Source organism: Colobus angolensis, unplaced genomic scaffold (assembly GCF_000951035.1).
Source record: "Colobus angolensis palliatus isolate OR3802 unplaced genomic scaffold, Cang.pa_1.0 Scaffold279, whole genome shotgun sequence".
NCBI lineage: Eukaryota > Metazoa > Chordata > Mammalia > Primates > Cercopithecidae > Colobus > Colobus angolensis.
In genome coordinates this window covers 578,888-588,467 of record NW_012116032.1, presented here as the reverse complement: position 1 = coordinate 588,467, position 9,580 = coordinate 578,888, and the positions used below count along the sequence as shown (strand labels likewise).

At 39.9% G+C, this 9,580-nt stretch overlaps 2 pseudogenes across 1 annotated transcript; one reads left to right on the top strand and one right to left on the bottom strand.

Annotated features, from left to right (window-relative positions):
- Nucleotides 1-343: 343 nt before the first annotated feature.
- Nucleotides 344-1,160, bottom strand: LOC105516265 (annotated as a pseudogene).
- A 7,903-nt stretch (nt 1,161-9,063) lies between these two features.
- On the top strand, nt 9,064-9,580 carry LOC105516244 (annotated as a pseudogene). The gene has a single exon (XR_001002457.1). The product of XR_001002457.1 is annotated as an elongation factor 1-alpha 1 pseudogene (transcript).

Below are 9,580 nucleotides of genomic sequence, written 5' to 3'. Positions count from 1 at the left end.
AAAGAGCAGTAATCATACCTGAATGAACACAAATGTACTTGCGAGTTGCTTTCCCTGTGGCAACACTGTTGCTTGGGAAGCTGTCAATGCTTTTATTATCGTTGCTGTTATTTTATCTTACTAATGATTTCATACCCTCTTCAAAAAGTGTGAATTTCTTAGAGGATTTTCTTTGCCTAACTACTGTGCTTGGTGATGCAAAACTTTCATAACTTAGATAACTTTTTCTTTTTTGCTATGAAAATGCTTTAATACGGGTGAACACACAGCAAGTGCACACACAGAAAGACATGGCTTTCATAGAACACAGTGGGAGTAAATCAAGAATTCATGTCACTTCTATCTAACAGAAGGCTCTACTAGGCCACCTCCTCCGGGTCCACTCCTCAAACTCTCCCTCCTCCCAGTACTGTTGGTACTCGAACATCAGGTTGTTCCTGTTGTTCTTGGCCTCAGTGGATTCCATCTCATCCATGTCCTCACCGAATCACCAGGGCAAGAAGGCCTTGTGCCTGAACATGGCAGTGAACTGCTTTGAAATGCATCTGAACAGCTCCTGGATGGCCGTGTTGTTGCCAGTGAAGGCAGCAGACATTTTTAGCCCTGGGGGTGGGATGTCACAGAAAGCTGTTTTCACATTGTGGGGGATCCAGTCAGCAAGGTAGCTGTTGTTCTAGTTTTGGCTGTTAAGCATTTGCTCATCCACCTCCCTCCAGGACATGTGGCCCCTGAAAATGGCAGCTGCCATTAGGTAGCAGCTTTGCAGGGGTCGCACAGGCAGTCAGCATACTCTTGGCATCAAACATCTGCTGGGTGAGCTCAACCACCATCAAGACCCGGTACTGCTGGCTGCCCCAGCTGGTCAGCAGGATAAAGCCAGGCATGAAGTGCAGGCAGGTAAATGGGACCATGTTTATGGCCAGTTTCCCAAGGTCAGCATTCAGCTGGCCTGGGAAGTGCAGGCAGGTGGTGACCCCACTCATGGTGGCAGACACCAGGTGGTTCAGGTCACCGGAGTTGAGTGTGGGCAACTTTAGGGGTCTGAAGCAGATGTCATAGAGAGCTTCATTATCAACGCAAAAGGTCTCACTTGTGTTTTCTATGAGCTGGTGGACTGAGAAAGTGGTGTCATAGGGCTCCACCACTGTGTCAGACACCATATATATGAAGAAACCGCCAGCCACCTTTACGCTAGGTGCACAGAATAAATCAAATCAACTTTTCTTCTTCAGAGAAGAGTCACTTGAGTGCCCCACTAGGTTCTGAAACATATGGTAAGTGGGTCCCCATGACCCTGGAGGAAGGGTGTAACAAAATTTTTGTCGCTTCAAAATTTCTTCTCTTCAGATCTCACTGTCTGCTGACAGGGCCAGCCTTAGGGTGTGAGAACAGTGCAGTCACACAGGATCCCCAGCTCAGAAGGGCCCCATAATGGGGCTTAATGCTCAGCATTTTCTGTCATGACATTCCTTGTAGTTTTATTTTAGAATCTGGATTTTCGTAAGTGAAGTCCGATGGAACAATGGAGCATGAGCCAGGTACATGGAGCCTCAGCTCCCTCCTGATCGCCCCTCCTCCCACTTCCCCAGGATGGGTTCATGGCTGCCTGCTTCCTATGCCCTCACACCCTGGCCTCACCCTGCCTCTTCCTCTCTGCTTGCACCCCATTACCTGATGTGCCTTCTGCTTGAGGTGGTCACCTCAAGGGTGTTGGGGCTGAGATGGGCAGCATTCTGCCATTGCCTTTTTCTCTAATGGGAGCTTGAGCACAGATATGGGAGGTTCAGGGTCGATGTGTGCCCCACAGCATCTCCGGGCAGGGCAAGGTGGTGGCTGTCCCTGCCCCAGGCTGGCAACTCCACGGTACATTTGGCGAGTGAGTTGGCAGGAAAGTCTTTGGCCCACCTCATCCAGACACTGAATGCATGGCATGGAGGTTCCTGTTCTGCAGTGGTTGCCTCTCCACTATGGGTTGGGACAGTGGGGCCATGGAACTGTGGGAAAAGGAGAGTGACCTTTCTGCCCTGAGTAGGGCACAGCCTGTTAGTTTGGTGGATGCAGAGAGGTCGTGGGCTACATGTAGGGTCACAGGCAGGGCCCCTGGGTACCTGTGAAGGTCTGTACTTGCCCTGCAAGTATTCCCATGCCTGAGGGAGCACAACTTTAAACAGCAAATAAAAATCACCATGACACAAGAAGAGAGAGACACACTGTGGAAGAAAGGAAAAAATGTAATATTGTAGTACTTTTACTGACACTCTTTTCCTGACTTTTGAACAAAAGGTTCTGAATTTCCATTTGCATTGGGCTTTGCAAATTATGTGGCTGGTCTTGTCTGCAGAGTTTATCACTGGGTGGATGGGGGCCAGTGAGTCTTTTCGGAGGAAAGGTCCTGGAGACTTCTCTGATAGACAAAAGTGTCCTTGACTCACATGTAGTGGCAGGTAAGGACCACAGTCCTACACAGGAAAACCTGTGAGAAAAGGTGGACCCTGGATTTTTGCTCGTGGACAGCCATCAGGGCCTAGAACAGGCACCATACATTCAACTGGCTGTGGCAGGTAACAGCCAGCATCAGGGAATGTGGAGTGGAGGGCACTGCAGCGAAGTGCTTGCCTTGAGCAATCTGATATGGAGGAGGTGAGAGATGCTACCGCAATTCAGCTCCAGATGGTGTTGCTGTGCCAGATAGGAGCTCAGTATTGCAGTAAGAGAAACTGGAGATCCAGCTTGTTTGTGTGAAAAATTTTTATAAGTTAAAAAAATTTTTTAAATGAGACAGTCTGGCTCTGTCACCCAGGCTGGGGTGCAGTGGTGTGATCTCGGCTCACTGCCACCTCTGCCTCCTGGGTTCAAGCGATTCTCCTGCCTCAGCCTCCGGAGTAGCTGGGTTTACAGGCACAGGCCACCACGCCCAACTAAGTTTTTGTATTTTCAGTAGAGAGGAGGTTTCACCATGTTGACCAGGGTGTTCTCAAACTCCTGACCTCAAGTGATCTGCTCACCATGGCTTCCCAAAGTACTGGGATTACAGGCATGAGCCACTGTGCCCGGCCTGTGTGAAAATTTTTATATGAAATTTCAAATGCAGAATAGATAAACAAAACATATCAAGGAGACATATTTGAACCGGTGCCCCTTTGTTTGCAGGTCGTGAGCATAATATATTACCAGGGCTGTATAAACCCGTCTAGACTCAGCCACCCTAGCCTGTTTTTCATGCTTTGAGAAGAAAACTAGACATCTGAGTAGGAGATTAAAGACCCATAATTTACACTCAAGTGTGCAGTTATACAGAGTCTGGGTCTGGAAAGGATTTTGCTGGGGATAGACATGCCACCGCCATCAGACTATGAATGTGTATTAGGTTTCAACAACGACATCTAGTGGCAATGAAAGAAACAACAGCTGTGCTGAGCCAAGAAAGCTTTTCTACATCAGCCAGGCGTTTAGAGTGAGTAAGCCACTGGACTCAGAGTGGGAAAGGGTAGGTCTCAAGAGAGAGATAATGGATTTTCTATTAATACAGGCAAGTGGGGAAGAGAGTGATTCCATGGAAATATACAAGATATGATCAAACATGCATTCCAAGCCAGTTATATGGGCCATTCTAGTTACATTGCTACTGAATTGTTTTGATTGAATGCCACAGATGTTAAAATAGCAAACTTTCATTTAAGTTTTCCTCTTTTTCATGGAAATTCAATAGGACTCTTTCAGGAAGGCTTAATATTAGTATCAATTTTTGGTAAATGTTTTATGACTTTATAGCCAGATATTGACTAGTAATAATATAATTTAATGTATCTTACACTTGATCTTAGCCAAAAGGCCAAGAAGTGATATATGTGTTCAATATATAATAAGCAATAAATAATTACTGAGTCTGGCACAGTTCTAGGCTAAGTATATGTACTGGGTGTCTTATTTGACATTTAAATTCATCATAATATTTCTTGTGTTTTAACTTGAGGCAATGCAAGGAAATAAAATTTGAAATTTCCCTTATGTATTCATGTGCTGTATAAATAATTATTGAGCATGCACCATATACCAGATTAGATGCTGGGATATGATAGCAAGTAAGACGTTTATGCTTGCTATTTTCATGGAGACTACAATCAAGTATGGTAAGTGGTATTATGCAAATCCTTCACACAAATAATTAACATCAATTGTGTTAAGCGCTATGAAGGAGAAGCATAAAGTGTTATGATACAATAATGTGAGAATATAACCTGCTCCCTGAGAAAGAGATATTTAAGCTGAGACTTGAAGGATGAATTGGAGATGTATGATAAAGAGCAAGGAATAGAGGCAGGGAGAAAAATATTTCAGACAGAGGAAGAGAGCATTTGATATTGAATACAGGGAACTGGAAGCAGGTTTGGGGGCCAAGGCTCAGCAATTGAAGGAGACAGTAATGAACAATGAGGCAGAAAAGGAAGTTGGGACTAAATCAAGTGAGGCCTTGAAGGTTGTATCCAGGATTTAGCTTCTTATTCCAAAAAACAATGTGCGGACATTGAAGGATTTTAAGCAGTCAAGTGCCATAATCAGATATTAAAAAAAAAAAAAACAAAAAACAAAACCCACTCTGGCTTCAGTGAGTAAAACAAATCATACCTACATGAGAAAATCAACACGAGAAGCATTGTTTGAACATATAGGACTTTCGGAATTAACTATAGAACTCGATGCTTCAGGAAGTAATGATCAAGTAAAATTACTGCTTCGTGTGTATTCTGGGATAAAATAAGAGGTCTATGTTGGGTGTTTCATTTTATCAGATGAAATTTCAATTTTTTTTATCATGAAGGAGTCAAAGGAGTAATTTCTTATCCTCCTTTTTGCAGTGTTATTAACGTCAGAAGCTGACAGATTAAAAAATGATGTTCTACATGGACAAAGCCTGGCATATTTGTAACTTTTAATATGTAGCTATGTTAAACTGCATTAATAGCTAAGGAAATGAGTTTGGATTTAAAGGATACTTTTTTCTTGGATTGGGTTTTGGGTGGAAAAAAGGATTTTAGGTAAGAAGGATTTTTTTTTTTTTTTCCGTTTACTGGGGGAACCAGCTCCCAATATTTCAACATAGATTCTTTTGTATTTTCCTTAAGTGTCGGCCGGTCTGAGAAATAAACAGAAAGAGTACAAAGAGAGGAATTTTACAGCTGGGCCTCCGGGGTGGTGTCACGTATTGGTAGGACTGTGATGACGACCATGAGCCGCAAAACCAGCCCGTTTTTATTAGGGATTTTAAAAGGGGAGGGGGTGTACGAACATGGAGTAAGTCACAAGGATCACATGCTTCAAAGGGCAATAAAGATCACAAGGCAAAGGCAAAATTAGAATTACTGATGAGGGTCTATGTCTCGCTGTGCACATATTGTCTTGATAAACATCTTAACAGGAAACAGGGTTCGAAGGCCGGGAACTGGTCTGACTAGAATTTACCAGGCTGGAATTTCCCCATCCTAGTAAGCTTGAGGGTACTGCAGGAGACCAGGGTGTATTTCAGTCCTTATCTCAATAGCATAAGACAGACACTCCCAGAGCAGCTGTTCATAGACCTCTCCCAAGGAATGCATTCCTTCCCCAGGGTATTCCTTGCTGGGAAAATAATTCAGCAATATTTCTCCTACTCACACGTCCATTTATAGGCTCTCTGCAAGAAGAAAAATATGGCTGTATTCTGCATGACCCCACAGGCAGTCAGACCTTATGGTTATCTTCCCTTGTTTCCTGAAAATCGCTGTTATACTGTTCTTTTTAAATGTGCACTTATTTCATATTGTTCAAACACATATGTTTTACAATCAATTTACAATAGTGATCCTGAGGTGACATACATTATCAGCTTACAAAGATAATGGGATTAAGAGATTAAGGTAAAGACAGCCATAAGAAATTATAAAAGTATTAATTTTGGGAACTGATGAATGTCCATGAAATCTTCACAATTTATGTTCAGGGATTGCAGTAAAGACAGGCATAAGAAATTATAAAAGAATTAATTTGGGGAACTGATAAATGTCCATGAAGTCTTCACAATTTATGTTCTTCTACCTCGGCTCCAGCCGGTCCCTCTGTTCGGGGTCCCTGACTTCCTGCAACACCCATTCATAGTGACATAATTTGGCTCTGTGTCCCCACCCAAATCTCATCTCGAATTGTAATCCCCATGTGTTGAGGGAGGGATCTGTAATCCCCGTGTGTGGAGGGAGGGAGGTGATTGGATCATGGGGGTGGTTTCCCCCACGCTGTTCTCATGATAGTGAGTGAGTGCTCGTGAGATCTGATGGAAGTTCCTCCTTCGTTCTTCTTTCTCCTGCTGCCTTGTGAAGAAGGTGCTTGCTTCCCCTTCAGCTTCCGCCATGATTATAAGTTTCTGGAGACCTCCACAGCCATGTGGAACTGTGAGTCAATTAAACCTCTTTGCTTTATAAATTACCCAGTATCAGATATTTCTTTATAGCAGTGTGAAAACAGATTAATACACATAGATATGGTAGACTTTTTAGAGAAAGATTCATAGTATATGAAATAATAGATATTATTACCACTAGTTCTACTAGTACTGATCATGTGCTGAAATTTTATTGTCAACTCTCTCCGCACATCCAACCACACACAAACGCATATTTATTTCATTTATTCCTTACAAAAACCCAATGCTGTATGTACTATTATTATGTTCTTTTTAAAGATAAGGAGACTGAAGCACAAATAAGTTAATTACCAAATATCACATAGCTTATTGACAATGTAGCCAGAATATAAAACAATATTTGATTCTAGAATGACAGTTCATAACTATTACATTATATTGCCTTCCAAGATTGAAACTAAAATGTTCAATTATGGAAAAAATAATACATCTATCCAATAAACATATTACCAAAGTTATCCTTCTTCAGGAAAATTAAATAAGTATAGAGTAGTAATCCCAATTGTACAAACTTCAGAAATGTTTATTAGAGCTGTAATAGAATGCTTCCATTTTAAGAAGAATACCCTGTTATTAGGTATACTTTTTTGTAATTACTTTTCCAGAATATTTAATTTGATTTACAAGAAACTTTTATGAATGTACCCGTTACTTAATGTCAAGAAATGGTGAAATTAAGTAAAAGTTTTCCTGTTGACATTCCTTATTTTTGCTTTCTTTATTCTACTTTATTCTATTTTCCTTTTTGGCACCCTTTGAGTATTAAATAATAAAAGAAGAAAGAAGAGGAGAAGGAGGAGGAGAAAGAGAAGGGAAAGGAAAGAGGAAAGTGGGTGGGCAAAGAATACAAGTTGGATATACTGCAGATAATTTTTAAGTGTATATTTTTTCGAATAAAACTATCTGGTTCTCTGATTTTTTTTCACAGTCCACAAAACTGTTGATTTAGTTATAAATTAATTTGTCATTGTTTTTACTTTTTAGGGAAATGTATAATTACCTTTTTATTATTTGTAAGTTTTTGAGGTTAGTGTTTCCCATTTGTATCCAATACTTATTTCTCTGATTTTATTTCAATTTTGAACAATCCTTTTGGCAACAATACGTATCTTTTAAGATACCTATTTGAAATATAAGAATATGTTTATGATACCAACACATGCATGTAGTATACATAAAAATCATTACCTTAAATATACTTTATCTCATTTCTGAAGAAATGAAATTTCATGTTAATTTCACTACTTTAATTTCTTTTTGCAAACAATATATAGATGCCAGTTTACTATCTCTACCTTTTTCTCTCTTAAAAAGTGTTTATTATAAAAAATAAGACACATTCAGAGTTACACGTAAAGCATAAATACACAGCTTAATAAACTATTTTAAAGCAAATAACCACAATCCACATTTAAAAAAATGCTGCTCCAGCTTTCTCAAAGCCTATCTGGGTCTCTCCCATAGCTTTTTCTCAATTACCAACCTCAATAAAGGTACTCATTGGCTTGGCTTTTTCAACAGTATTTTTAGAAAGTGACATATACCTTGCACAGTATAAAATTCACCAGTTTAAGGTGTACACTTTATGGTTTTTAGTAGATTCACCAAGTTGTGCAACTATTACCACTAGTTAATTCTAGAACTTTTCAATCCCCTCCTTCCCCTGGATCCTGTATTTATTAGCAGTTTGTCCCAAATTTTCTCTTTCCATAATTTCCTTTCTGTGTCAGGATTTGCCCATTCTGGACATTTCCTTTAAATGGAATCACATGTGGTCTTTTGTGTCTGGTTTCTTTCACTTATCATTATATTTTCAAGATTCATCCATGTTGTAGCATATGTCAATACTTTATTCCTTTTTATAGCTGAGTAAGTATTTCATGTTATGAATATACTACATTTTGTTTAACCATTCATCAGTTGATGGATGCTTAAGTTGTTTGCACTATTTGGGTATTGTGAATAATAGTGCTATGAACAATTGTTTACAAGTTTTTGTTTGATCACGTTTTCAGTTTTCTCAGGTACATTCTTGGGAGTGGAATTGCTGGGTCATAGTAATTATGTTTCACGTTTTGAGTAACTGCTCAAGTATTTTCCACACTGGTTGCATCATTTTGCATTCCTTCCAGAAATTTATGAAAGTTGCAATTTCTCCACCTCCACACTGACATTTGTTATTAATATGTTTTTAAAAACAATTATAGCCATTTTAGTGAATGTGAAGTGGTACCCATTGTGGTTCTGATATGCATTTCCCTAATGACTAAAAATGTTGAGTATTTCTTTTCATGTGGTTATTGACCATTTGTATATCTTCCTTGGAAAAATGTCTATTATAATCCTTTCACCATTTTAAAATTGAGATGTCTTTATTGTTGAGTTATAAAAGTTCTTTGTATATTATGGACACTAGCCCTTTATCAGATATATAATTTGCAGCTATTTTCTTCCATTCTGTGTATTGTCTTTTCACTTTCTTGATGCACAAAAGTTTTTAACTTTTTCAAAATCCAATTTATCGTTTTTTTCCTTGGGTGCTTGTGCTTATTTTTTATTTTTTTGATATTACAGTGTAATTTTAATACAAGCTAAATACAAACACAGCTGTTGCTTTTTTGCAACGGGTTTGCCGCCAGAACAGAGGTGTCGTGAAAACTACCCCTAAAAGCCAAAATGGGAAAGGAAAAGACTCATATCAACATTGTCGTCATTGGACACGTAGATTCGGGCAAGTCCACCACTACTGGCCATCTGATCTACAAATGCGGTGGCATCGACAAAAGAACCATTGAAAAATTTGAGAAGGAGGCTGCTGAGATGGGAAAGGGCTCCTTCAAGTATGCCTGGGTCTTGGATAAACTGAAAGCTGAGCGGGAATGTGGTATCACCATTGATATCTCCTTGTGGAAACTTGAGACCAGCAAGTATTATGTGACTATCATTGACACCCCAGGACACAGAGACTTCATCAAAAACATGATTACAGGGACGTCTCAGGCTGACTGTGCTGTCCTAATTGTTGCTGCTGGTGTTGGTGAATTTGAAGCTGGTATCTCCAAGAATGGGCAGACTCGAGAGCATGCTCTTCTGGCTTACACACTGGGTGTGAAACAACTAATTGTT